The following is a 27,364-nucleotide window of genomic DNA, read 5'->3' as shown; positions in this document are numbered from 1 at the left end:
GGGTTGTATGTACAGGGATGGATGATGGGAGCTGCAGGCTCTCCACCAGTGGATGATGAGGGTTGTATGTACAGGGATGGATGATGGGAGCTGCAGGCTCTCCACCAGTGGATGATGAGGGTTGTATATACAGGGATGGATGATGGGAGCTGCAGGCTCTCCACCAGTGGATGATGAGGGTCGTATGTACAGGGATGGATGATGGGAGCTGCGGGCTCTCCACCAGTGGATGATGAGGGTTGTATGTACAGGGATGGATGATGGGAGCTGCAGGCTCTCCACCAGTGGATGATGAGGGTTGTATGTACAGGGATGGATGATGGGAGCTGCAGGCTCTCCACCAGTGGATGATGAGGGTTGTATATACAGGGATGGATGATGGGAGCTGCAGGCGCTCCACCAGTGGATGATGAGGGTCGTATGTACAGGGATGGATGATGGGAGCTGCGGGCTCTCCACCAGTGGATGATGAGGGTTGTATGTACAGGGATGGATGATGGGAGCTGCAGGCGCTCCACCAGTGGATGATGAGGGTTGTATGTACAGGGATGGATGATGGGAGCTGCAGGCTTTCCACCAGTGGATGATGAGGGTTGTATGTACAGGGATGGATGATGGGAGCTGCAGGCTCTCCACCAGTGGATGATGAGGGTTGTATGTACAGGGATGGATGATGGGAGCTGCAGGCTCTCCACCAGTGGATGATGAGGGTTGTATGTACAGGGATGGATGATGGGAGCTGCAGGCTCTCCACCAGTGGATGATGAGGGTTGTATGTACAGGGATGGATGATGGGAGCTGCAGGCTCTCCACCAGTGGATGATGAGGGTTGTATGTACAGGGATGGATGATGGGAGCTGCAGGCTCTCCACCAGTGGATGATGAGGGTTGTATGTACAGGGATGGATGATGGGAGCTGCAGGCTCTCCACCAGTGGATGATGAGGGTTGTATGTACAGGGATGGATGATGGGAGCTGCAGGCTCTCCACCAGTGGATGATGAGGGTTGTATATACAGGGATGGATGATGGGAGCTGCAGGCGCTCCACCAGTGGATGATGAGGGTTGTATATACAGGGATGGATGATGGGAGCTGCAGGCTCTCCACCAGTGGATGATGAGGGTTGTATGTACAGGGATGGATGATGGGAGCTGCAGGCTCTCCACCAGTGGATGATGAGGGTTGTATATACAGGGATGGATGATGGGAGCTGCAGTCGCTCCACCAGTGGATGATGAGGGTTGTATGTACAGGGATGGATGATGGGAGCTGCAGGCGCTCCACCAGTGGATGATGAGGGTCGTATGTACAGGGATGGATGATGGGAGCTGCGGGCTCTCCACCAGTGGATGATGAGGGTTGTATGTACAGGGATGGATGATGGGAGCTGCAGGCGCTCCACCAGTGGATGATGAGGGTTGTATATACAGGGATGGATGATGGGAGCTGCGGACTCTCCACCAGTGGATGATGAGGGTTGTATGTACAGGGATGGATGATGGGAGCTGCAGGCTCTCCACCAGTGGATGGTGAGGGTTGTATATACAGGGATGGATGATGGGAGCTGCAGGCTCTCCACCAGTGGATGATGAGGGTTGTATGTACAGGGATGGATGATGGGAGCTGCAGGCTCTCCACCAGTGGATGATGAGGGTCGTATGTACAGGGATGGATGATGGGAGCTGCGGACTCTCCACCAGTGGATGATGAGGGTTGTATGTACAGGGATGGATGATGGGAGCTGCAGGCTCTCCACCAGTGGATGATGAGGGTTGTATGTACAGGGATGGATGATGGGAGCTGCAGGCTCTCCACCAGTGGATGATGAGGGTTGTATGTACAGGGATGGATGATGGGAGCTGCAGGCTCTCCACCAGTGGATGATGAGGGTTGTATGTACAGGGATGGATGATGGGAGCTGCAGGCTCTCCACCAGTGGATGATGAGGGTTGTATATACAGGGATGGATAATGGGAGCTGCAGTCGCTCCACCAGTGGATGATGAGGGTTGTATATACAGGGATGGATGATGGGAGCTGCAGGCGTTCCACCAGTGGATGATGAGGGTTGTATGTACAGGGATGGATGATGGGAGCTGCAGGCTCTCCACCAGTGGATGATGAGGGTTGTATGTACAGGGATGGATGATGGGAGCTGCAGGCTCTCCACCAGTGGATGATGAGGGTTGTATGTACAGGGATGGATGATGGGAGCTGCAGGCTCTCCACCAGTGGATGATGAGGGTTGTATATACAGGGATGGATAATGGGAGCTGCAGGCGCTCCACCAGTGGATGATGAGGGTTGTATGTACAGGGATGGATGATGGGAGCTGCAGGCTCTCCACCAGTGGATGATGAGGGTTGTATATACAGGGATGGATGATGGGAGCTGCAGTCGCTCCACCAGTGGATGATGAGGGTTGTATGTACAGGGATGGATGATGGGAGCTGCAGGCTCTCCACCAGTGGATGATGAGGGTTGTATGTACAGGGATGGATGATGGGAGCTGCAGGCTCTCCACCAGTGGATGATGAGGGTTGTATGTACAGGGATGGATGATGGGAGCTGCAGGCTCTCCACCAGTGGATGATGAGGGTTGTATATACAGGGATGGATGATGGGAGCTGCAGGCGCTCCACCAGTGGATGATGAGGGTTGTATGTACAGGGATGGATGATGGGAGCTGCAGGCTCTCCACCAGTGGATGATGAGGGTTGTATATACAGGGATGGATGATGGGAGCTGCAGTCGCTCCACCAGTGGATGATGAGGGTTGTATATACAGGGATGGATGATGGGAGCTGCAGGCTCTCCACCAGTGGATGATGAGGGTTGTATGTACAGGGATGGATGATGGGAGCTGCAGTCGCTCCACCAGTGGATGATGAGGGTTGTATATACAGGGATGGATGATGGGAGCTGCAGGCGCTCCACCAGTGGATGATGAGGGTTGTATATACAGGGATGGATGATGGGAGCTGCAGTCGCTCCACCAGTGGATGATGAGGGTTTTATGTACAGGGATGGATGATGGGAGCTGCAGGCTTTCCACCAGTGGATGATGAGGGTTGTATGTACAGGGATGGATGATGGGAGCTGCAGGCGCTCCACCAGTGGATGATGAGGGTTGTATATACAGGGATGGATGATGGGAGCTGCAGGCGCTCCACCAGTGGATGATGAGGGTTGTATGTACAGGGATGGATGATGGGAGCTGCAGTCGCTCCACCAGTGGATGATGAGGGTTGTATATACAGGGATGGATGATGGGAGCTGCAGGCGCTCCACCAGTGGATGATGAGGGTTGTATATACAGGGATGGATGATGTGAGCTGCAGGCTCTCCACCAGTGGATGATGAGGGTTGTATATACAGGGATGGATGATGGGAGCTGCAGGCTCTCCACCAGTGGATGATGAGGGTTGTATATACAGGGATGGATGATGGGAGCTGCAGGCTCTCCACCAGTGGATGATGAGGGTTGTATATACAGGGATGGATGATGGGAGCTGCAGGCGCTCCACCAGTGGATGATGAGGGTTGTATGTACAGGGATGGATGATGGGAGCTGCAGTCGCTCCACCAGTGGATGATGAGGGTTGTATATACAGGGATGGATGATGGGAGCTGCAGGCGCTCCACCAGTGGATGATGAGGGTTGTATATACAGGGATGGATGATGGGAGCTGCGGGCTCTCCACCAGTGGATGGTGAGGGTTGTATGTACAGGGATGGATGATGGGAGCTGCAGGCTCTCCACCAGTGGATGATGAGGGTTGTATATACAGGGATGGATGATGGGAGCTGCAGGCTCTCCACCAGTGGATGATGAGGGTTGTATATACAGGGATGGATGATGGGAGCTGCAGGCTCTCCACCAGTGGATGATGAGGGTTGTATGTACAGGGATGGATGATGTGAGCTGCAGGCTCTCCACCAGTGGATGGTGAGGGTTGTATGTACAGGGATGGATAATGGGAGCTGCAGGCTCTCCACCAGTGGATGATGAGGGTTGTATGTACAGGGATGGATGATGTGAGCTGCAGGCTCTCCACCAGTGGATGATGAGGGTTGTATGTACAGGGATGGATGATGGGAGCTGCAGGTGCTCCACCAGTGGATGGTGAGGGTTGTATATACAGGGATGGATGATGGGAGCTGCAGGCTCTCCACCAGTGGATGATGAGGGTTGTATGTACAGGGATGGATGATGGGAGCTGCAGGTGCTCCACCAGTGGATGGTGAGGGTTGTATATACAGGGATGGATGATGGGAGCTGCAGGCTCTCCACCAGTGGATGATGAGGGTTGTATGTACAGGGATGGATGATGTGAGCTGCAGGCTCTCCACCAGTGGATGATGAGGGTTGTATATACAGGGATGGATGATGGGAGCTGCAGGCTCTCCACCAGTGGATGATGAGGGTTGTATATACAGGGATGGATGATGGGAGCTGCAGGCTCTCCACCAGTGGATGATGAGGGTTGTATGTACAGGGATGGATGATGGGAGCTGCAGGCTCTCCACCAGTGGATGATGAGGGTTGTATATACAGGGATGGATGATGGGAGCTGCAGGCTCTCCACCAGTGGATGATGAGGGTTGTATGTACAGGGATGGATGATGGGAGCTGCAGGCGCTCCACCAGTGGATGATGAGGGTTGTATGTACAGGGATGGATGATGGGAGCTGCAGGCTCTCCACCAGTGGATGATGAGGGTTGTATATACAGGGATGGATGATGGGAGCTGCAGGCTCTCCACCAGTGGATGATGAGGGTTGTATATACAGGGATGGATGATGGGAGCTGCAGGCTCTCCACCAGTGGATGATGAGGGTTGTATGTACAGGGATGGATGATGTGAGCTGCAGGCTCTCCACCAGTGGATGGTGAGGGTTGTATGTACAGGGATGGATAATGGGAGCTGCAGGCTCTCCACCAGTGGATGATGAGGGTTGTATGTACAGGGATGGATGATGTGAGCTGCAGGCTCTCCACCAGTGGATGATGAGGGTTGTATGTACAGGGATGGATGATGGGAGCTGCAGGCTCTCCACCAGTGGATGATGAGGGTTGTATGTACAGGGATGGATGATGGGAGCTGCAGGCGCTCCACCAGTGGATGGTGAGGGTTGTATATACAGGGATGGATGATGTGAGCTGCAGGCTCTCCACCAGTGGATGATGAGGGTTGTATATACAGGGATGGATGATGGGAGCTGCAGGCTCTCCACCAGTGGATGATGAGGGTTGTATGTACAGGGATGGATGATGTGAGCTGCAGGCTCTCCACCAGTGGATGGTGAGGGTTGTATGTACAGGGATGGATAATGGGAGCTGCAGGCTCTCCACCAGTGGATGATGAGGGTTGTATGTACAGGGATGGATGATGTGAGCTGCAGGCTCTCCACCAGTGGATGATGAGGGTTGTATGTACAGGGATGGATGATGGGAGCTGCAGGCTCTCCACCAGTGGATGATGAGGGTTGTATGTACAGGGATGGATGATGGGAGCTGCAGGCGCTCCACCAGTGGATGGTGAGGGTTGTATATACAGGGATGGATGATGGGAGCTGCAGGCGCTCCACCAGTGGATGATGAGGGTTGTATGTACAGGGATGGATGATGGGAGCTGCAGGCGCTCCACCAGTGGATGATGAGGGTTGTATGTACAGGGATGGATGATGGGAGCTGCAGGCTCTCCACCAGTGGATGATGAGGGTTGTATATACAGGGATGGATGATGTGAGCTGCAGGCTCTCCACCAGTGGATGATGAGGGTTGTATGTACAGGGATGGATGATGGGAGCTGCAGGCGCTCCACCAGTGGATGATGAGGGTTGTATGTACAGGGATGGATGATGGGAGCTGCAGGCTCTCCACCAGTGGATGATGAGGGTTGTATATACAGGGATGGATGATGTGAGCTGCAGGCTCTCCACCAGTGGATGATGAGGGTTGTATATACAGGGATGGATGATGTGAGCTGCAGGCGCTCCACCAGTGGATGATGAGGGTTGTATATACAGGGATGGATGATGTGAGCTGCAGGCTCTCCACCAGTGGATGATGAGGGTTGTATGTACAGGGATGGATGATGGGAGCTGCAGGCTTTCCACCAGTGGATGATGAGGGTTGTATGTACAGGGATGGATGATGGGAGCTGCAGGCGCTCCACCAGTGGATGATGAGGGTTGTATATACAGGGATGGATGATGGGAGCTGCGGGCTCTCCACCAGTGGATGATGAGGGTTGTATGTACAGGGATGGATGATGGGAGCTGCAGGCTTTCCACCAGTGGATGATGAGGGTTGTATATACAGGGATGGATGATGGGAGCTGCAGGCTCTCCACCAGTGGATGATGAGGGTTGTATGTACAGGGATGGATGATGGGAGCTGCAGGCGCTCCACCAGTGGATGATGAGGGTTGTATATACAGGGATGGATGATGTGAGCTGCAGGCTCTCCACCAGTGGATGGTGAGGGTTGTATGTACAGGGATGGATGATGGGAGCTGCAGGCTCTCCACCAGTGGATGATGAGGGTTGTATATACAGGGATGGATGATGTGAGCTGCAGGCTCTCCACCAGTGGATGGTGAGGGTTGTATGTACAGGGATGGATGATGGGAGCTGCAGGCTTTCCACCAGTGGATGATGAGGGTTGTATATACAGGGATGGATGATGTGAGCTGCAGGCTCTCCACCAGTGGATGATGAGGGTTGTATGTACAGGGATGGATGATGGGAGCTGCAGGCGCTCCACCAGTGGATGGTGAGGGTTGTATATACAGGGATGGATGATGGGAGCTGCAGGCGCTCCACCAGTGGATGATGAGGGTTGTATATACAGGGATGGATGATGGGAGCTGCAGGCGCTCCACCAGTGGATGATGAGGGTTGTATGTACAGGGATGGATGATGGGAGCTGCAGGCTCTCCACCAGTGGATGATGAGGGTTGTATATACAGGGATGGATGATGTGAGCTGCAGGCTCTCCACCAGTGGATGATGAGGGTTGTATATACAGGGATGGATGATGTGAGCTGCAGGCGCTCCACCAGTGGATGATGAGGGTTGTATGTATAGGGATGGATGATGGGAGCTGCAGGCTCTCCACCAGTGGATGATGAGGGTTGTATGTACAGGGATGGATGATGGGAGCTGCAGGCTTTCCACCAGTGGATGATGAGGGTTGTATGTACAGGGATGGATGATGGAAGCTGCAGGCTCTCCACCAGTGGATGATGAGGGTTGTATATACAGGGATGGATGATGTGAGCTGCAGGCTCTCCACCAGTGGATGATGAGGGTTGTATATACAGGGATGGATGATGGGAGCTGCAGGCTCTCCACCAGTGGATGATGAGGGTTGTATATACAGGGATGGATGATGTGAGCTGCAGGCTCTCCACCAGTGGATGATGAGGGTTGTATATACAGGGATGGATGATGGGAGCTGCAGGCTCTCCACCAGTGGATGATGAGGGTTGTATGTACAGGGATGGATGATGGGAGCTGCAGGCTTTCCACCAGTGGATGATGAGGGTTGTATATACAGGGATGGATGATGGGAGCTGCGGGTTCTCCACCAGTGGATGGTGAGGGTTGTATGTACAGGGATGGATGATGTGAGCTGCAGGCGCTCCACCAGTGGATGATGAGGGTTGTATGTACAGGGATGGATGATGGGAGCTGCAGGCTCTCCACCAGTGGATGATGAGGGTTGTATGTACAGGGATGGATGATGGGAGCTGCAGGCTTTCCACCAGTGGATGATGAGGGTTGTATATACAGGGATGGATGATGGGAGCTGCAGGCTCTCCACCAGTGGATGATGAGGGTTGTATATACAGGGATGGATGATGTGAGCTGCAGGCGCTCCACCAGTGGATGATGAGGGTTGTATGTATAGGGATGGATGATGGGAGCTGCAGGCTCTCCACCAGTGGATGATGAGGGTTGTATGTACAGGGATGGATGATGGGAGCTGCAGGCTTTCCACCAGTGGATGATGAGGGTTGTATGTACAGGGATGGATGATGGAAGCTGCAGGCTCTCCACCAGTGGATGATGAGGGTTGTATATACAGGGATGGATGATGTGAGCTGCAGGCTCTCCACCAGTGGATGATGAGGGTTGTATATACAGGGATGGATGATGTGAGCTGCAGGCTCTCCACCAGTGGATGATGAGGGTTGTATATACAGGGATGGATGATGGGAGCTGCAGGCTCTCCACCAGTGGATGATGAGGGTTGTATGTACAGGGATGGATGATGGGAGCTGCAGGCTTTCCACCAGTGGATGATGAGGGTTGTATATACAGGGATGGATGATGGGAGCTGCGGGTTCTCCACCAGTGGATGGTGAGGGTTGTATGTACAGGGATGGATGATGGGAGCTGCAGGCTCTCCACCAGTGGATGATGAGGGTTGTATGTACAGGGATGGATGATGGGAGCTGCAGGCTCTCCACCAGTGGATGATGAGGGTTGTATATACAGGGATGGATGATGGGAGCTGCAGGCGCTCCACCAGTGGATGATGAGGGTTGTATATACAGGGATGGATGATGTGAGCTGCAGGCGCTCCACCAGTGGATGATGAGGGTTGTATATACAGGGATGGATGATGGGAGCTGCAGGCTCTCCACCAGTGGATGATGAGGGTTGTATGTACAGGGATGGATGATGTGAGCTGCAGGCGCTCCACCAGTGGATGATGAGGGTTGTATATACAGGGATGGATGATGTGAGCTGCAGGCTCTCCACCAGTGGATGATGAGGGTTGTATATACAGGGATGGATGATGGGAGCTGCAGGCTCTCCACCAGTGGATGATGAGGGTTGTATATACAGGGATGGATGATGTGAGCTGCAGGCGCTCCACCAGTGGATGATGAGGGTTGTATATACAGGGATGGATGATGGGAGCTGCAGGCTCTCCACCAGTGGATGATGAGGGTTGTATGTACAGGGATGGATGATGGGAGCTGCGGGCTCTCCACCAGTGGATGATGAGGGTTGTATGTACAGGGATGGATGATGGGAGCTGCAGGCTCTCCACCAGTGGATGATGAGGGTTGTATGTACAGGGATGGATGATGGGAGCTGCAGGCTCTCCACCAGTGGATGATGAGGGTTGTATGTACAGGGATGGATGATGGGAGCTGCAGGCTCTCCACCAGTGGATGATGAGGGTTGTATGTACAGGGATGGATGATGGGAGCTGCAGGCTCTCCACCAGTGGATGATGAGGGTTGTATGTACAGGGATGGATGATGGGAGCTGCAGGCTCTCCACCAGTGGATGATGAGGGTTGTATATACAGGGATGGATGATGGGAGCTGCAGGCTCTCCACCAGTGGATGATGAGGGTTGTATGTACAGGGATGGATGATGTGAGCTGCAGGCTCTCCACCAGTGGATGATGAGGGTTGTATGTACAGGGATGGATGATGGGAGCTGCAGGCGCTCCACCAGTGGATGATGAGGGTTGTATGTACAGGGATGGATGATGTGAGCTGCAGGCTCTCCACCAGTGGATGATGAGGGTTGTATGTACAGGGATGGATGATGGGAGCTGCAGGCTCTCCACCAGTGGATGATGAGGGTTGTATGTACAGGGATGGATGATGGGAGCTGCAGGCGCTCCACCAGTGGATGGTGAGGGTTGTATATACAGGGATGGATGATGGGAGCTGCAGGCGCTCCACCAGTGGATGATGAGGGTTGTATGTACAGGGATGGATGATGGGAGCTGCAGGCTCTCCACCAGTGGATGATGAGGGTTGTATGTACAGGGATGGATGATGGGAGCTGCAGGCTTTCCACCAGTGGATGATGAGGGTCGTATGTACAGGGATGGATGATGGGAGCTGCAGGCTCTCCACCAGTGGATGATGAGGGTTGTATATACAGGGATGGATGATGTGAGCTGCAGGCTCTCCACCAGTGGATGATGAGGGTTGTATATACAGGGATGGATGATGTGAGCTGCAGGCGCTCCACCAGTGGATGATGAGGGTTGTATGTACAGGGATGGATGATGGGAGCTGCAGGCTCTCCACCAGTGGATGATGAGGGTTGTATGTACAGGGATGGATGATGGGAGCTGCAGGCGCTCCACCAGTGGATGATGAGGGTTGTATGTACAGGGATGGATGATGGGAGCTGCAGGCTTTCCACCAGTGGATGATGAGGGTTGTATATACAGGGATGGATGATGGGAGCTGCGGGCTCTCCACCAGTGGATGGTGAGGGTTGTATGTACAGGGATGGATGATGGGAGCTGCAGGCTTTCCACCAGTGGATGATGAGGGTTGTATATACAGGGATGGATGATGGGAGCTGCAGGCTCTCCACCAGTGGATGATGAGGGTTGTATATACAGGGATGGATGATGGGAGCTGCAGGCTCTCCACCAGTGGATGATGAGGGTTGTATGTACAGGGATGGATGATGGGAGCTGCAGGCGCTCCACCAGTGGATGATGAGGGTTGTATGTACAGGGATGGATGATGGGAGCTGCAGGCTCTCCACCAGTGGATGATGAGGGTTGTATATACAGGGATGGATGATGTGAGCTGCAGGCTCTCCACCAGTGGATGGTGAGGGTTGTATGTACAGGGATGGATGATGGGAGCTGCAGGCTCTCCACCAGTGGATAATGAGGGTTGTATATACAGGGATGGATGATGTGAGCTGCAGGCTCTCCACCAGTGGATGATGAGGGTTGTATATACAGGGATGGATGATGTGAGCTGCAGGCGCTCCACCAGTGGATGATGAGGGTTGTATGTACAGGGATGGATGATGGGAGCTGCAGGCTCTCCACCAGTGGATGATGAGGGTTGTATGTACAGGGATGGATGATGGGAGCTGCAGGCTCTCCACCAGTGGATGATGAGGGTTGTATGTACAGGGATGGATGATGGGAGCTGCAGGCTCTCCACCAGTGGATGATGAGGGTTGTATGTACAGGGATGGATGATGTGAGCTGCAGGCTCTCCACCAGTGGATGATGAGGGTTGTATATACAGGGATGGATGATGTGAGCTGCAGGCGCTCCACCAGTGGATGATGAGGGTTGTATGTACAGGGATGGATGATGGGAGCTGCGGGCTCTCCACCAGTGGATGGTGAGGGTTGTATGTACAGGGATGGATGATGGGAGCTGCAGGCGCTCCACCAGTGGATGATGAGGGTTGTATGTACAGGGATGGATGATGGGAGCTGCAGGCTTTCCACCAGTGGATGATGAGGGTTGTGTATACAGGGATGGATGATGGGAGCTGCGGGCTCTCCACCAGTGGATGGTGAGGGTTGTATGTACAGGGATGGATGATGGGAGCTGCAGGCTTTCCACCAGTGGATGATGAGGGTTGTATATACAGGGATGGATGATGGGAGCTGCAGGCTCTCCACCAGTGGATGATGAGGGTTGTATATACAGGGATGGATGATGGGAGCTGCAGGCTCTCCACCAGTGGATGATGAGGGTTGTATGTACAGGGATGGATGATGGGAGCTGCAGGCGCTCCACCAGTGGATGATGAGGGTTGTATGTACAGGGATGGATGATGGGAGCTGCAGGCTCTCCACCAGTGGATGATGAGGGTTGTATATACAGGGATGGATGATGTGAGCTGCAGGCTCTCCACCAGTGGATGGTGAGGGTTGTATGTACAGGGATGGATGATGGGAGCTGCAGGCTCTCCACCAGTGGATGATGAGGGTTGTATATACAGGGATGGATGATGGGAGCTGCAGGCGCTCCACCAGTGGATGGTGAGGGTTGTATATACAGGGATGGATGATGGGAGCTGCAGGCTCTCCACCAGTGGATGATGAGGGTTGTATATACAGGGATGGATGATGGGAGCTGCAGGCTCTCCACCAGTGGATGATGAGGGTTGTATATACAGGGATGGATGATGGGAGCTGCAGGCTCTCCACCAGTGGATGATGAGGGTTGTATATACAGGGATGGATGATGGGAGCTGCAGGCGCTCCACCAGTGGATGGTGAGGGTTGTATATACAGGGATGGATGATGGGAGCTGCAGGCTCTCCACCAGTGGATGATGAGGGTTGTATATACAGGGATGGATGATGGGAGCTGCAGGCTCTCCACCAGTGGATGATGAGGGTTGTATGTACAGGGATAGATGATGGGAGCTGCAGGCTTTCCACCAGTGGATGATGAGGGTTGTATATACAGGGATGGATGATGGGAGCTGCAGGCTCTCCACCAGTGGATGATGAGGGTTGTATGTACAGGGATGGATGATGGGAGCTGCAGGCTTTCCACCAGTGGATGATGAGGGTTGTATGTACAGGGATGGATGATGGGAGCTGCAGGCTCTCCACCAGTGGATGATGAGGGTTGTATGTACAGGGATGGATGATGGGAGCTGCAGGCTTTCCACCAGTGGATGATGAGGGTTGTATATACAGGGATGGATGATGGGAGCTGCAGGCTCTCCACCAGTGGATGATGAGGGTTGTATGTACAGGGATGGAGGATGGGAGCTGCAGGCTCTCCACCAGTGGATGATGAGGGTTGTATGTACAGGGATGGATGATGGGAGCTGCAGGCTCTCCACCAGTGGATGATGAGGGTTGTATGTACAGGGATGGATGATGGGAGCTGCAGGCTCTCCACCAGTGGATGATGAGGGTTGTATGTACAGGGATGGATGATGGGAGCTGCAGGCTCTCCACCAGTGGATGATGAGGGTTGTATGTACAGGGATGGATGATGGGAGCTGCAGGCGCTCCACCAGTGGATGATGAGGGTTGTATGTACAGGGATGGATGATGGGAGCTGCAGGCTTTCCACCAGTGGATGATGAGGGTTGTATGTACAGGGATGGATGATGGGAGCTGCAGGCTCTCCACCAGTGGATGATGAGGGTTGTATGTACAGGGATGGATGATGGGAGCTGCAGGCTCTCCACCAGTGGATGATGAGGGTTGTATGTACAGGGATGGATGATGGGAGCTGCAGGCTCTCCACCAGTGGATGATGAGGGTTGTATGTACAGGGATGGATGATGGGAGCTGCAGGCTTTCCACCAGTGGATGATGAGGGTTGTATGTACAGGGATGGATGATGGGAGCTGCAGGCTCTCCACCAGTGGATGATGAGGGTTGTATGTACAGGGATGGATGATGGGAGCTGCAGGCGCTCCACCAGTGGATGGTGAGGGTTGTATGTACAGGGATGGATGATGGGAGCTGCAGGCTCTCCACCAGTGGATGGTGAGGGTTGTATGTACAGGGATGGATGATGGGAGCTGCAGGCTCTCCACCAGTGGATGGTGAGGGTTGTATGTACAGGGATGGATGATGTGAGCTGCGGGCTCTCCACCAGTGGATGGTGAGGGTTGTATGTACAGGGATGGATGATGTGAGCTGCGGGCTCTCCACCAGTGGATGATGAGGGTTGTATGTACAGGGATGGATGATGGGAGCTGCAGGCTCTCCACCAGTGGATGATGAGGGTTGTATGTACAGGGATGGATGATGGGAGCTGCGGGCTCTCCACCAGTGGATGGTGAGGGTTGTATGTACAGGGATGGATGATGGGAGCTGCGGGCTCTCCACCAGTGGATGGTGAGGGTTGTATGTACAGGGATGGATGATGTGAGCTGCAGGCTCTCCACCAGTGGATGATGAGGGTTGTATGTACAGGGATGGATGATGGGAGCTGCAGGCTCTCCACCAGTGGATGATGAGGGTTGTATGTACAGGGATGGATGATGGGAGCTGCAGGCTCTCCACCAGTGGATGGTGAGGGTTGTATGTACAGGGATGGATGATGGGAGCTGCGGGCTCTCCACCAGTGGATGGTGAGGGTTGTATGTACAGGGATGGATGATGTGAGCTGCAGGCTCTCCACCAGTGGATGATGAGGGTTGTATGTACAGGGATGGATGATGGGAGCTGCAGGCTCTCCACCAGTGGATGATGAGGGTTGTATGTACAGGGATGGATGATGGGAGCTGCAGGCGCTCCACCAGTGGATGGTGAGGGTTGTATATACAGGGATGGATGATGGGAGCTGCAGGCGCTCCACCAGTGGATGATGAGGGTTGTATGTACAGGGATGGATGATGGGAGCTGCAGGCTCTCCACCAGTGGATGATGAGGGTTGTATATACAGGGATGGATGATGGGAGCTGCAGGCTCTCCACCAGTGGATGATGAGGGTTGTATATACAGGGATGGATGATGGGAGCTGCAGGCTCTCCACCAGTGGATGATGAGGGTTGTATATACAGGGATGGATGATGGGAGCTGCAGGCTCTCCACCAGTGGATGATGAGGGTTGTATATACAGGGATGGATGATGGGAGCTGCAGGCTCTCCACCAGTGGATGATGAGGGTTGTATATACAGGGATGGATGATGGGAGCTGCAGGCTCTCCACCAGTGGATGATGAGGGTTGTATATACAGGGATGGATGATGGGAGCTGCAGGCTCTCCACCAGTGGATGATGAGGGTTGTATATACAGGGATGGATGATGGGAGCTGCAGGCTCTCCACCAGTGGATGATGAGGGTTGTATATACAGGGATGGATGATGTGAGCTGCAGGCTCTCCACCAGTGGATGATGAGGGTTGTATATACAGGGATGGATGATGTGAGCTGCAGGCGCTCCACCAGTGGATGATGAGGGTTGTATGTACAGGGATGGATGATGGGAGCTGCAGGCTCTCCACCAGTGGATGATGAGGGTTGTATATACAGGGATGGATGATGGGAGCTGCAGGCGCTCCACCAGTGGATGATGAGGGTTGTATGTACAGGGATGGATGATGTGAGCTGCAGGCTCTCCACCAGTGGATGATGAGGGTTGTATATACAGGGATGGATGATGTGAGCTGCAGGCGCTCCACCAGTGGATGATGAGGGTTGTATGTACAGGGATGGATGATGGGAGCTGCAGGCTCTCCACCAGTGGATGATGAGGGTTGTATATACAGGGATGGATGATGTGAGCTGCAGGCTCTCCACCAGTGGATGATGAGGGTTGTATGTACAGGGATGGATGATGGGAGCTGCAGGCTCTCCACCAGTGGATGATGAGGGTTGTATATACAGGGATGGATGATGGGAGCTGCAGGCGCTCCACCAGTGGATGATGAGGGTTGTATATACAGGGATGGATGATGGGAGCTGCAGGCGCTCCACCAGTGGATGATGAGGGTTGTATGTACAGGGATGGATGATGGGAGCTGCAGGCTCTCCACCAGTGGATGATGAGGGTTGTATATACAGGGATGGATGATGGGAGCTGCAGGCTCTCCACCAGTGGATGATGAGGGTTGTATATACAGGGATGGATGATGGGAGCTGCAGGCTCTCCACCAGTGGATGATGAGGGTTGTATGTACAGGGATGGATGATGGGAGCTGCAGGCGCTCCACCAGTGGATGGTGAGGGTTGTATGTACAGGGATGGATGATGGGAGCTGCAGGCTCTCCACCAGTGGATGGTGAGGGTTGTATGTACAGGGATGGATGATGGGAGCTGCAGGCTCTCCACCAGTGGATGGTGAGGGTTGTATGTACAGGGATGGATGATGTGAGCTGCAGGCTCTCCACCAGTGGATGATGAGGGTTGTATGTACAGGGATGGATGATGGGAGCTGCAGGCTCTCCACCAGTGGATGATGAGGGTTGTATGTACAGGGATGGATGATGGGAGCTGCAGGCGCTCCACCAGTGGATGGTGAGGGTTGTATATACAGGGATGGATGATGGGAGCTGCAGGCGCTCCACCAGTGGATGATGAGGGTTGTATGTACAGGGATGGATGATGGGAGCTGCAGGCTCTCCACCAGTGGATGATGAGGGTTGTATATACAGGGATGGATGATGGGAGCTGCAGGCTCTCCACCAGTGGATGATGAGGGTTGTATATACAGGGATGGATGATGGGAGCTGCAGGCTCTCCACCAGTGGATGATGAGGGTTGTATATACAGGGATGGATGATGGGAGCTGCAGGCGCTCCACCAGTGGATGATGAGGGTTGTATATACAGGGATGGATGATGTGAGCTGCAGGCTCTCCACCAGTGGATGATGAGGGTTGTATATACAGGGATGGATGATGTGAGCTGCAGGCGCTCCACCAGTGGATGATGAGGGTTGTATGTACAGGGATGGATGATGGGAGCTGCAGGCTCTCCACCAGTGGATGATGAGGGTTGTATATACAGGGATGGATGATGGGAGCTGCAGGCGCTCCACCAGTGGATGATGAGGGTTGTATGTACAGGGATGGATGATGTGAGCTGCAGGCTCTCCACCAGTGGATGATGAGGGTTGTATATACAGGGATGGATGATGTGAGCTGCAGGCGCTCCACCAGTGGATGATGAGGGTTGTATGTACAGGGATGGATGATGGGAGCTGCAGGCTCTCCACCAGTGGATGATGAGGGTTGTATATACAGGGATGGATGATGTGAGCTGCAGGCTCTCCACCAGTGGATGATGAGGGTTGTATGTACAGGGATGGATGATGGGAGCTGCAGGCTCTCCACCAGTGGATGATGAGGGTTGTATATACAGGGATGGATGATGGGAGCTGCAGGCGCTCCACCAGTGGATGATGAGGGTTGTATATACAGGGATGGATGATGGGAGCTGCAGGCGCTCCACCAGTGGATGATGAGGGTTGTATGTACAGGGATGGATGATGGGAGCTGCAGGCTCTCCACCAGTGGATGATGAGGGTTGTATATACAGGGATGGATGATGGGAGCTGCAGGCTCTCCACCAGTGGATGATGAGGGTTGTATATACAGGGATGGATGATGGGAGCTGCAGGCTCTCCACCAGTGGATGATGAGGGTTGTATGTACAGGGATGGATGATGGGAGCTGCAGGCTCTCCACCAGTGGATGATGAGGGTTGTATATACAGGGATGGATGATGGGAGCTGCAGGCTCTCCACCAGTGGATGATGAGGGTTGTATATACAGGGATGGATGATGGGAGCTGCAGGCTCTCCACCAGTGGATGATGAGGGTTGTATATACAGGGATGGATGATGGGAGCTGCAGGCTCTCCACCAGTGGATGATGAGGGTTGTATATACAGGGATGGATGATGGGAGCTGCAGGCGCTCCACCAGTGGATGATGAGGGTTGTATATACAGGGATGGATGATGTGAGCTGCAGGCGCTCCACCAGTGGATGATGAGGGTTGTATGTACAGGGATGGATGATGGGAGCTGCAGGCGCTCCACCAGTGGATGATGAGGGTTGTATATACAGGGATGGATGATGGGAGCTGCAGGCTCTCCACCAGTGGATGATGAGGGTTGTATGTACAGGGATGGATGATGGGAGCTGCAGGCTCTCCACCAGTGGATGATGAGGGTTGTATATACAGGGATGGATGATGGGAGCTGCGGGCTCTCCACCAGTGGATGGTGAGGGTTGTATGTACAGGGATGGATGATGGGAGCTGCAGGCTCTCCACCAGTGGATGATGAGGGTTGTATATACAGGGATGGATGATGGGAGCTGCAGGCTCTCCACCAGTGGATGATGAGGGTTGTATGTACAGGGATGGATGATGGGAGCTGCAGGCTTTCCACCAGTGGATGATGAGGGTTGTATATACAGGGATGGATGATGGGAGCTGCAGGCTCTCCACCAGTGGATGATGAGGGTTGTATGTACAGGGATGGATGATGGGAGCTGCAGGCTCTCCACCAGTGGATGGTGAGGGTTGTATGTACAGGGATGGATGATGGAAGCTGCAGGCTCTCCACCAGTGGATGGTGAGGGTTGTATGTACAGGGATGGATGATGTGAGCTGCAGGCTCTCCACCAGTGGATGATGAGGGTTGTATGTACAGGGATGGATGATGGGAGCTGCAGGCTCTCCACCAGTGGATGATGAGGGTTGTATGTACAGGGATGGATGATGGGAGCTGCAGGCGCTCCACCAGTGGATGGTGAGGGTTGTATGTACAGGGATGGATGATGGGAGCTGCAGGCGCTCCACCAGTGGATGATGAGGGTTGTATATACAGGGATGGATGATGGGAGCTGCAGGCGCTCCACCAGTGGATGATGAGGGTTGTATATACAGGGATGGATGATGGGAGCTGCAGGCGCTCCACCAGTGGATGATGAGGGTTGTATGTACAGGGATGGATGATGGGAGCTGCAGGCTCTCCACCAGTGGATGATGAGGGTTGTATATACAGGGATGGATGATGTGAGCTGCAGGCTCTCCACCAGTGGATGATGAGGGTTGTATATACAGGGATGGATGATGTGAGCTGCAGGCGCTCCACCAGTGGATGATGAGGGTTGTATGTACAGGGATGGATGATGGGAGCTGCAGGCTCTCCACCAGTGGATGATGAGGGTTGTATATACAGGGATGGATGATGGGAGCTGCAGGCGCGCCACCAGTGGATGGTGAGGGTTGTATATACAGGGATGGATGATGTGAGCTGCAGGCTCTCCACCAGTGGATGATGAGGGTTGTATGTACAGGGATGGATGATGGGAGCTGCAGGCTTTCCACCAGTGGATGATGAGGGTTGTATATACAGGGATGGATGATGGGAGCTGCAGGCTCTCCACCAGTGGATGATGAGGGTTGTCTGTACAGGGATGGATGATGGGAGCTGCAGGCGCTCCACCAGTGGATGATGAGGGTTGTATGTACAGGGATGGATGATGGGAGCTGCAGGCTCTCCACCAGTGGATGGTGAGGGTTGTATGTACAGGGATGGATGATGGGAGCTGCAGGCTCTCCACCAGTGGATGGTGAGGGTTGTATGTACAGGGATGGATGATGTGAGCTGCAGGCTCTCCACCAGTGGATGGTGAGGGTTGTATGTACAGGGATGGATGATGGGAGCTGCAGGCTTTCCACCAGTGGATGGTGAGGGTTGTATATACAGGGATGGATGATGGGAGCTGCAGGCTCTCCACCAGTGGATGATGAGGGTTGTATGTACAGGGATGGATGATGGGAGCTGCAGGCTCTCCACCAGTGGATGGTGAGGGTTGTATGTACAGGGATGGATGATGGGAGCTGCAGGCTCTCCACCAGTGGATGGTGAGGGTTGTATATACAGGGATGGATGATGGGAGCTGCAGGCGCTCCACCAGTGGATGATGAGGGTTGTATATACAGGGATGGATGATGTGAGCTGCAGGCTCTCCACCAGTGGATGATGAGGGTTGTATATACAGGGATGGATGATGTGAGCTGCAGGCTCTCCACCAGTGGATGATGAGGGTTGTATGTACAGGGATGGATGATGGGAGCTGCAGGCTCTCCACCAGTGGATGATGAGGGTTGTATATACAGGGATGGATGATGGGAGCTGCAGGCGCTCCACCAGTGGATGATGAGGGTTGTATGTACAGGGATGGATGATGGGAGCTGCAGGCGCGCCACCAGTGGATGGTGAGGGTTGTATATACAGGGATGGATGATGTGAGCTGCAGGCTCTCCACCAGTGGATGATGAGGGTTGTATGTACAGGGATGGATGATGGGAGCTGCAGGCGCGCCACCAGTGGATGGTGAGGGTTGTATATACAGGGATGGATGATGTGAGCTGCAGGCGCTCCACCAGTGGATGATGAGGGTTGTATGTACAGGGATGGATGATGGGAGCTGCGGGCTCTCCACCAGTGGATGATGAGGGTTGTATATACAGGGATGGATGATGGGAGCTGCAGGCTCTCCACCAGTGGATGATGAGGGTTGTATATACAGGGATGGATGATGTGAGCTGCAGGCTCTCCACCAGTGGATGATGAGGGTTGTATGTACAGGGATGGATGATGTGAGCTGCAGGCGCTCCACCAGTGGATGATGAGGGTTGTATATACAGGGATGGATGATGGGAGCTGCAGGCTCTCCACCAGTGGATGATGAGGGTTGTATGTACAGGGATGGATGATGGGAGCTGCAGGCGCTCCACCAGTGGATGGTGAGGGTTGTATATACAGGGATGGATGATGGGAGCTGCAGGCGCTCCACCAGTGGATGATGAGGGTTGTATGTACAGGGATGGATGATGGGAGCTGCAGGCTCTCCACCAGTGGATGATGAGGGTTGTATATACAGGGATGGATGATGTGAGCTGCAGGCTCTCCACCAGTGGATGATGAGGGTTGTATATACAGGGATGGATGATGTGAGCTGCAGGCGCTCCACCAGTGGATGATGAGGGTTGTATGTACAGGGATGGATGATGGGAGCTGCAGGCTCTCCACCAGTGGATGATGAGGGTTGTATGTACAGGGATGGATGATGGGAGCTGCAGGCTTTCCACCAGTGGATGATGAGGGTTGTATGTACAGGGATGGATGATGGAAGCTGCAGGCTCTCCACCAGTGGATGATGAGGGTTGTATATACAGGGATGGATGATGTGAGCTGCAGGCTCTCCACCAGTGGATGATGAGGGTTGTATATACAGGGATGGATGATGGGACCTGCAGGCTCTCCACCAGTGGATGATGAGGGTTGTATGTACAGGGATGGATGATGGGAGCTGCAGGCGCTCCACCAGTGGATGATGAGGGTTGTATATACAGGGATGGATGATGTGAGCTGCAGGCTCTCCACCAGTGGATGATGAGGGTTGTATATACAGGGATGGATGATGGGAGCTGCAGGCTCTCCACCAGTGGATGATGAGGGTTGTATATACAGGGATGGATGATGGGAGCTGCGGGCTCTCCACCAGTGGATGGTGAGGGTTGTATGTACAGGGATGGATGATGGGAGCTGCAGGCTTTCCACCAGTGGATGATGAGGGTTGTATATACAGGGATGGATGATGGGAGCTGCAGGCTCTCCACCAGTGGATGATGAGGGTTGTATATACAGGGATGGATGATGGGAGCTGCAGGCTCTCCACCAGTGGATGATGAGGGTTGTATGTACAGGGATGGATGATGGGAGCTGCAGGCTCTCCACCAGTGGATGATGAGGGTTGTATATACAGGGATGGATGATGTGAGCTGCAGGCTTTCCACCAGTGGATGATGAGGGTTGTATATACAGGGATGGATGATGGGAGCTGCAGGCGCTCCACCAGTGGATGATGAGGGTTGTATGTACAGGGATGGATGATGGGAGCTGCAGGCTCTCCACCAGTGGATGATGAGGGTTGTATATACAGGGATGGATGATGTGAGCTGCAGGCTCTCCACCAGTGGATGATGAGGGTTGTATGTACAGGGATGGAGGATGGGAGCTGCAGGCTCTCCACCAGTGGATGATGAGGGTTGTATGTACAGGGATGGATGATGGGAGCTGCAGTCGCTCCACCAGTGGATGATGAGGGTTTTATGTACAGGGATGGATGATGTGAGCTGCAGGCTCTCCACCAGTGGATGGTGAGGGTTGTATGTACAGGGATGGATGATGGGAGCTGCAGGCTCTCCACCAGTGGATGGTGAGGGTTGTATGTACAGGGATGGATGATGTGAGCTGCAGGCTCTCCACCAGTGGATGATGAGGGTTGTATGTACAGGGATGGATGATGTGAGCTGCAGGCTCTCCACCAGTGGATGATGAGGGTTGTATGTACAGGGATGGATGATGGGAGCTGCAGGCGCTCCACCAGTGGATGGTGAGGGTTGTATATACAGGGATGGATGATGGGAGCTGCAGGCGCTCCACCAGTGGATGATGAGGGTTGTATGTACAGGGATGGATGATGGGAGCTGCAGGCTCTCCACCAGTGGATGATGAGGGTTGTATGTACAGGGATGGATGATGTGAGCTGCAGGCTCTCCACCAGTGGATGATGAGGGTTGTATATACAGGGATGGATGATGGGAGCTGCAGGCGCTCCACCAGTGGATGATGAGGGTTGTATATACAGGGATGGATGATGGGAGCTGCAGGCGCTCCACCAGTGGATGATGAGGGTTGTATATACAGGGATGGATGATGGGAGCTGCAGGCTCTCCACCAGTGGATGATGAGGGTTGTATATACAGGGATGGATGATGTGAGCTGCAGGCTCTCCACCAGTGGATGATGAGGGTTGTATGTACAGGGATGGATGATGGGAGCTGCAGGCGCGCCACCAGTGGATGGTGAGGGTTGTATATACAGGGATGGATGATGTGAGCTGCAGGCTCTCCACCAGTGGATGATGAGGGTTGTATGTACAGGGATGGATGATGGGAGCTGCAGGCTCTCCACCAGTGGATGATGAGGGTTGTATATACAGGGATGGATGATGGGAGCTGCAGGCGTTCCACCAGTGGATGATGAGGGTCGTATGTACAGGGATGGATGATGGGAGCTGCAGGCGTTCCACCAGTGGATGATGAGGGTCGTATGTACAGGGATGGATGATGGGAGCTGCAGTCGCTCCACCAGTGGATGATGAGGGTTGTATATACAGGGATGGATGATGGGAGCTGCAGGCTCTCCACCAGTGGATGATGAGGGTTGTATGTACAGGGATGGATGATGGGAGCTGCAGGCTCTCCACCAGTGGATGATGAGGGTTGTATATACAGGGATGGATGATGGGAGCTGCAGTCGCTCCACCAGTGGATGATGAGGGTTGTATGTACAGGGATGGATGATGGGAGCTGCAGGCTCTCCACCAGTGGATGATGAGGGTTGTATATACAGGGATGGATGATGGGAGCTGCAGTCGCTCCACCAGTGGATGATGAGGGTTGTATATACAGGGATGGATGATGGGAGCTGCAGGCGCTCCACCAGTGGATGATGAGGGTCGTATGTACAGGGATGGATGATGGGAGCTGCAGGCGCTCCACCAGTGGATGATGAGGGTCGTATGTACAGGGATGGATGATGGGAGCTGCGGGCTCTCCACCAGTGGATGATGAGGGTTGTATGTACAGGGATGGATGATGGGAGCTGCAGGCTCTCCACCAGTGGATGATGAGGGTTGTATGTACAGGGATGGATGATGGGAGCTGCAGGCTCTCCACCAGTGGATGATGAGGGTTGTATGTACAGGGATGGATGATGGGAGCTGCAGGCTCTCCACCAGTGGATGATGAGGGTTGTATGTACAGGGATGGATGATGGGAGCTGCAGGCTCTCCACCAGTGGATGATGAGGGTTGTATATACAGGGATGGATGATGGGAGCTGCAGTCGCTCCACCAGTGGATGATGAGGGTTGTATATACAGGGATGGATGATGGGAGCTGCAGGCGCTCCACCAGTGGATGATGAGGGTCGTATGTACAGGGATGGATGATGGGAGCTGCAGGCGCTCCACCAGTGGATGATGAGGGTCGTATGTACAGGGATGGATGATGGGAGCTGCGGGCTCTCCACCAGTGGATGATGAGGGTTGTATGTACAGGGATGGATGATGGGAGCTGCAGGCTCTCCACCAGTGGATGATGAGGGTTGTATGTACAGGGATGGATGATGGGAGCTGCAGGCTCTCCACCAGTGGATGATGAGGGTTGTATATACAGGGATGGATGATGGGAGCTGCAGTCGCTCCACCAGTGGATGATGAGGGTTGTATGTACAGGGATGGATGATGGGAGCTGCAGGCTCTCCACCAGTGGATGATGAGGGTTGTATATACAGGGATGGATGATGGGAGCTGCAGTCGCTCCACCAGTGGATGATGAGGGTTGTATATACAGGGATGGATGATGGGAGCTGCAGGCGCTCCACCAGTGGATGATGAGGGTCGTATGTACAGGGATGGATGATGGGAGCTGCAGGCTCTCCACCAGTGGATGATGAGGGTTGTATATACAGGGATGGATGATGGGAGCTGCAGGCGCTCCACCAGTGGATGATGAGGGTTGTATGTACAGGGATGGATGATGTGAGCTGCAGGCTCTCCACCAGTGGATGATGAGGGTCGTATGTACAGGGATGGATGATGGGAGCTGCAGGCGTTCCACCAGTGGATGATGAGGGTCGTATGTACAGGGATGGATGATGGGAGCTGCGGGCTCTCCACCAGTGGATGGTGAGGGTTGTATGCACAGGGATGGATGATGAGAGCGTTCGGCGCACCTTCAAAAGTGCGCAGTGCACACCAAAATCCTGCTAGTGCACGGCCTGCGCACCCTATGCTAAAGATAGGGTGCGCAGATAGCAAGCGCCCATGTGCGCTAGTAGGCGGCGATGACCGGATGGGGCGGGCAGGGAGCCGGCAGGGGGCGGGGCTTAGCGGCAGTGCGCAGGCCGTCGCAACGCTTTAAAGCGCAAATGGGAAGCTAGCCTAAGCCAGTTGTTCGCATCAAGGATCCTGTTCCTTCTCCTGGTGCCAAGTCCGTCTACTGGAAGGATAGATGAAAAAACTACCATGGGGGAACTTGTTAATGATCTTAAGACAGCTGGGGCCAGTCACCAAGAAAACCATTGGTAACACATTACCCTGTAAAGGTTTAAAATCCTGCAGTGCCCGCAAGGTCCCCCTGCTCAAGAAGGCACATGTGGAGGCCCGTGTGAAGTTTGCCAATGAACACCTGGATTATTCTGTGAGTGATTTGGAGAAAGTGCTGTAGTCAGATTATTATTTATTTATTTCTATAGCCCCATTGGTTCCATGGTGCTGCACATGAGAAGGGGTTACATACAAATTACAGATATCACAGCAAACTAACAATCACAGACTGATACAGAGGAGAGAGAGGACCCTGCCCTTGGGGGCTTACATGCTACAGGATGGTGGGGAAGGAGACAGTAGGTCGGGGGGTTGCAGCAGTTCCGGTGTTGGTTGAGGCGGTATCTCCAGTAGTGGTGAGGAGGTAGCGGGGTCATTGCAGGCTGTAGGCTTTCTTGAAGAGATGGGTTTTCGGGTTCCGTCTGAAGGATCCAAGTGTGGTTGATAGCCGGACGAGTTGGGGCAAAGAATTCCAGAGGATGGGGGCCCTTCGGGAGAAGCCTTGGAGGCTGTTTGGTGAGGAGCGATTAAGTGTGGAGCAGAGAAGGAGGTATTGGGAGGACCGTAGATTACGTGAGGGAAGATATCGGGAGATTAGTTCAGAGTTATATGGAGGAGACAGGTTATAGATGGCCTTGTAGGTCAGTATTAGTAATTTGAACTGGATACGCTGAGGGAATGGGAGCCAGTGAAGAGATTTGCAGAGAGGAGAAGCGGAGGAGTAGCGAGGAGAGAGATGAATTAGTCGGGCAGCAGAGTTAAGGATGGACTGGAGAGGTGCGAGGGTGTTAGCAGGGAGACCACAGAAAAAGATGTTGCAGTAGTCAAGGCAGGAGATGATGAGGGCATGCACAAGCATTATAGTAGATTGAGGGTTGAGGAAAGGATGGATTCTGGAAATATTTTTGAGCTGGAGGCGACAGGAGGTGGAGAGAGCTTGGATGTGCGGTTTGAAGGACAGGGCAGAGTCAAAGGTTACTCCGAGGCAACGGACTTGAGACAAATATGAGGTCTTTGGCATTAACTTAACTCGCCCTGTTTGGAGGAAGAGAAATGCAGCCTATGACCCAAAGAACACAGTCCCCACTGTCAATCATGGAGGTGGAAACATGTTTTGGGGGTGTTTCTCTGCTAAGGGCACAGGACTACTTCATCGCATAAATGGGAGAATGGAAGGAGCCATGTACCGTAAAATCCTGAGTGACAAACTCCTTCCCTCCACCAGGACATTAAAAATGGGTCGTGGCTGGGTCTTCCAAAACATACAGCCAAGCCAACAAAGGAGTGGCTCAAAAAGAAGCACATTAAGATCATAGAGTGGCCTAGCCAGTCACCAGACCTTAAACCCATAGAAAACTTGTGGAGTTGAAGCTTTGAGTGGCCAAGCGAAAGCCTCAAAATTTTAATGATTTAGAGATGACCTGCAAGGAGGAGTGGACCAAAATTCCTCCTGACATGTGCGAAAACCTCATCATCATCAACTACAGAAACATCTGACTGCTGTGCCTGCCAACAAGGGTTTTGCCATCAAGTATTAAGTCTTGTTTGCCAGAGGGATCGAATACTTATTTCTCACTGCAAAATGCAAATAAATGTACATAATTTATACAATGTGATTTTCTGCATTTTATTTTTGATATTCTATCTCTCAATGTTACAATTAACTTTCCCTTAAAATTATAGACTGTTCATGTCTTTGTCAGTGGGCAAACTTACAAAATCAGCAGAGGGTCAAATTCTTATTTCCTTCACTGTATCTGTGTATATATCTATTCTAACCTGTCACGCTGTGATTTTACTGTACGCGGCAGATGAACTGCTGGCTTTATATATATAATAATAATAATAATTTTTATTTATATAGCGCCAACATATTCCGCAGCACTTTACAATTAAATATATATATATATATATATATATATATATATATATATATATATATAAATTAGCTGAAGAGCCCGGCACTGCCCGGGCATAGTAACTAACTGTATTTTTATATATATATATATATATATATATATATATATATATATATATAAAAAAACTAAAACTATCATTATAATTTGTTATATCTAATATATAAAGCTTAAGTAAGTGTGTGTGTGTGTATGTATGTGTGTGTGTGTGTATGTATGTGTCTGTATGTATATGTGTGTGTATGTATATATGTGTGTGTGTATGTATATGTGTGTGTATGTATATGTGTGTATGTATATGTGTGTGTGTGTGCGTGCGTATATATGTGTATATATATGTGTGTGTATGTCCGGGATAGGCATCCGCACCGTCGCAGCTACAGCCACAAAATTTGGCAGTCACACGTCTGGACCCCGAGAGCGTCCTAGGCTATGTTGTGAGGCGAAATTTTAACCCCGCGCGCTCCAATTCACCAATTTTGCCCCTGTGTACATACTGGGGAAAAAGAGTGTGCGTGTCAAGCCCCGCCCCTCATTATGATGTCATAATCGTTACCATGGCGACGCTGATGTCATCATAGGTCGCAAGCCCCGCCTGTGACGAACAGCCCACCGCCGTTCGTCCACTTACGGGCGACACTAACGGGAGTCCCGCTGCCACCAAAACGCGACGGACAGCGGACCCTGTGTCACCACTATGTCACAGTCCCACCACTGACACAGGTGTATCAGCGGACGGAGGGGCGTGACACAATGCCGGCACACGGCTATCACAGGCGCAGTGGGGCTTATCTTAGTTATCCCAACACTGGCACCATGTGACCAAAAATATCCAGCAAGCTAATCTCGCTCTACAATTTGCCGCAGGGGGAGTTTAATTTGGATGCCCCACCACTGCTATCAATCTTCCAAGTACTGCGGGGATTTATGTATATCCCACTTTCTCAGTTCCACTTTGGAACTCGCAGCTCTCCGGCGCCCCCCTTACCCTCAGGTCAGTCAGGGAACTGCACCTAGGA

This window comes from Dendrobates tinctorius, unplaced genomic scaffold (genome assembly GCF_039654945.1).
Source record: "Dendrobates tinctorius isolate UK_male_01 unplaced genomic scaffold, ASM3965494v1 ptg000443l, whole genome shotgun sequence".
In the NCBI taxonomy this organism is placed as follows: Eukaryota; Metazoa; Chordata; class Amphibia; order Anura; family Dendrobatidae; genus Dendrobates; species Dendrobates tinctorius.
The sequence above is the reverse complement of the archived record's forward strand: the minus strand, read 5'-3'. Positions refer to the sequence as shown.